Source organism: Mustela erminea, chromosome 6 (assembly GCF_009829155.1).
Source record: "Mustela erminea isolate mMusErm1 chromosome 6, mMusErm1.Pri, whole genome shotgun sequence".
Taxonomy (NCBI): Eukaryota; Metazoa; Chordata; class Mammalia; order Carnivora; family Mustelidae; genus Mustela; species Mustela erminea.
Genome location: NC_045619.1, coordinates 123795490 through 123799116, shown reverse-complemented (window position 1 = coordinate 123799116; position 3627 = coordinate 123795490). Strand labels below are relative to the sequence as shown.

Here is a 3627-nt window from a genome sequence, read left to right as displayed (position 1 = left end):
CTGTATTTAGGAGTCTGCTGTTTTGTCTTTTTTGTTTTGTTTTGTTAAATTCCATATATGAGTGAAATCATATGGTGTTTGTCTTTCTGACTGACTGATTTACTTAGAATTATACCATCCATGTTGTTGCAAATGGCAAGATTTCATTCCTTTTTATGGCTGAGTAATATTCTGGAAGTAAGTAATTCTGAGTAATATGGAAACAATCCAAGTGCCTATCCATAAAGAAAATATGACGTGTGTATACACACACACACACACACGTACACACATGTCACATTTTCTTTATGGATGGACACTTGAATTGCTTGCATAATTTGGCTATTGTAAATAATCCTGTAGTAAACATAGGGGTGCATATATCTTTTCAAATTAGTGTCTTCGTATTCTCAGGGTGAATATCCAATAGTGGAATTACTGGATCCTATGGCCATTCTTTTATTAAATTTTTGAGGAACCTCCGTGCTGTTTTCCCTAGCGGCTACATTTCCACCAATAATACACAAGGGTTCTGTTTTCTACACATCCTGTCCAACGTTTGTTATTTGTTGTGTTTTTTATTTTAGCCATCTGACGGGTATAAAGTGATACCTCATTGTGTTAATATATATTTCACTAATGATTGGTAAGGTTGATCATCTTTTCCTGTGCCTGTTGGCTGTTTGTATGTCTTTGAAAAAAATGTCATGACTCGACATTGAGGACCTGAATGATCAGGTTCTCTGCCCATTTTTTAACAAGAATGTTTTTTGAGTGTTGAGTTATGTAAGCTCTTAATATGTTTTGGGTATTAACCCCTTGTCATATATATTACTTATAAATATCTTCTCCCATTCAGTAAACTGCCTGTTTTGTTGATGGTTTCCTTTGCTATGCAAAAGCCTTTTCTTTTGGTATAATACCAATAGTTTGATTTTGTTTTTGTTTTCTTTGCTAGAGGAGACATATCTAGTAAAAATGTTTCTGTGGCCAATTATCGGCATTTTTAAGAAATTAGAATGATTTCTCAGGAAAAACGGGATGTAAATTTTCTTGTGATATAAGCTGGTTTTATCTTCAATCCCATATTACCTGCTGATCATTTTTATTTTATTTTAGAGAGGGCTAGAGAGAGGGGAGGGACAATGAGAGAGGGAGAGAAAGAATTTTAAGCAGGTTCTATACCCACTGCAGAGCCCTATGCTGGGCTCTGTCTCACAACCAGGAGATTATGACCTGAGCTGAAACCAAGAGTTGGATGCTTAACTGACTGAGCCACCTAGGCACCCTACCTACTGTTTATTAGAACCTTCATTGGGATGTCAGGGTTATTCAAATTTAAGATGTTTAAATCTAGACTCATTATTTTTCTTCCTAGATCAGTTTCTTTGTCTTGCATCATGATTTTAATTAAGTAGATTTTATTCTACTTACATTCTCAAGCCCAAAACCTAGTGTCATTTTACATTTCTCCTTTTCCCTATCCCACTGCAGTTTACTGGTAAAGAAATTGCCAATTATAGGGGCACCTGGGTGGCTCATTTGGTTAAGTGTCTGCCTTTGCTCAGGTCATAACTCTGGAGTCCCGGGATCAAGCCCCGCTTCAGCCTCTCTACTCTGTGCAGAGCCTGCTTCTCTCTCCACTCCCCACCCCACTCCTGTTCTCTCTCTCACATACTCTGTCCCTTAAGTAAGTAAAAATCTTTAAAAAAAATTGTCAATCAAACAATAAAATTGGGTCTCAGAAATCTGTCCCCATAACCCTATTTTTAGTCACAAAGCCAAACAACTGTCCATGTAGTATCCTTTACCTTGGTATCACTACCACCAGCTATTCCTTATCCAAGATCACCTATCACATTGAAATCACTTATTTTCTAAAAATAATAACTAAAAAAGGAGTAGCCGTGCTACCTCTGTGCTAAAATAGCCACCATGGCTTTTCTGGCCCATATACTAGAATCCAAACTCCTTATCAAGACACACTGTCCTTTCTTCATTTGCTTTGACATACATTTCTGGTCTTATTTCCTGCTTCCATATCTTGTATCTGCCTCACATTCATTAAATTAGAAATTATTCGGTGCTTCTGTATTTCCATATTTTTGTTCTGGCTTTTATCTCACTAAACATTCCCAATATTTCTTGCCTTAAAAAGTCTCATTCATTCTTCAGACTTAGCTTATGGTATCTCTCTTTTTTTTAAAAGATTTTATTTATTTATTTGACAGAGAGAGATCACAAGCAGGCAGAGAGGCAGGCAGAGAGAGAGTGAGGAGGAAGCAGGCTCCCTGCCGAGCAGAGAGCCCGATGCGGGACTCGATCCCAGAACCCTGAGATCATGACCTGAGCCGAAGGCAGCTGCCTAACCCACTGAGCCACCCAGGCGCCCTCTTATGGTATCTCTTTATTGAGTCCTTCCCTTCCTTCCTCTCTCTCTTTCTTTCTTTGGTTCTAAAAACTGTTTTTCTTTATTGTTATCTTACAGTGTACCATGAACATTTCTTCCATGCACATGGATGAAATTCCCTAGGGAAAGATAGAGAACACTGTTGCTGGATCCAAAGGCTTCTGGCAGCAAGAGTGACCCCTACAGCAAAGTATCAGGTTAAGATTAAAGCACGTAGCCTGGCAAATGCCTGCCAGGGAAAACAGGGTCAGGAATATTCCCTTTAGAGAAATTAGAATTGAAGACCCAAGTCATTATAGGTATGGGATATCATGTAAGCCCCTTTGGCCCCGACCTCTGCCCCTCATTCCTCTGACACCTTGTTCCCTCTTGGGGTGAAGGAATTTCATACATCTCTCTTCATCCAATGAAAACCACCCATTTTCTATTTTTTCTTAGCTCTTCATGGCAAGAGCTAAGAATCCATACTGCCCAACTTCCATTCCTGTAAGTCCTCCTGATAGTCCTTGGGGGAATCTTCTGTCCCCCTCTCCATTTTTCTTTTTGTTTTCCTGGGTATATAATCTTTAGGTGGGCATTTATTGTAAGCCTGCAACTCACTCTCAGCCTTTGCCAGGGATTCTAGCTTGCCCGCACTGTGTGGTTTTCCTTCATTTTCGGACTTGCCCTGCTTTCTTGTTTTCCCGTATCTACTGGTTGTTCATCTTCTGACTGTCTTTCATTCTGGAGCTTTCCTTTAGCCCTGGCTTCCCCTCCAGTTCCAGCTTTTCTTCCTCATCTGATTTTCCTTCATCTTCAGGCTCTACTACATCTTCTGGCTTTCCCTGGATCGTCAGCTTTACCTTCACTTTCTGTAGAGTTTTATCATGTTGAGATTTCCCCTTCTTTTCCTGTCTTGTAGGGATTCTGGAAAGGTTCTTCCTCCTTTTCTAGCCTTGAGAGTGCTAGGGACAGACACACTGCCCTGTGGGGACCAGGGCAGGCCTGCCCCTCTTCAGGCTCATCAAAGCCCATTCACCACTTGCCTGTGGCCTGGTCAGTTCATGAACCTGGTTTTCCTTGGGCAGTGAGAGTAGACCGTGCAGGGATTGGGACCACAGAGTGTGTGAGCGGGCTGTTGAGTCTTTGGTTTTCTGTCTATACGTGTTTCTTCTAGTAGACTAATATCTTTTGAAAGATGAGACTCAAGATTTACTCCCTGATAATTGCAGCATAGACCATCATATATAGAAATGTTT

General features: G+C 40.3%; 1 pseudogene; it reads right to left on the bottom strand.

Moving 5' to 3' along the window:
• Nucleotides 1-2682: 2682 nt before the first annotated feature.
• On the bottom strand, nucleotides 2683-3403 carry LOC116593625 (annotated as a pseudogene).
• Nucleotides 3404-3627: the final 224 nt, after the last annotated feature.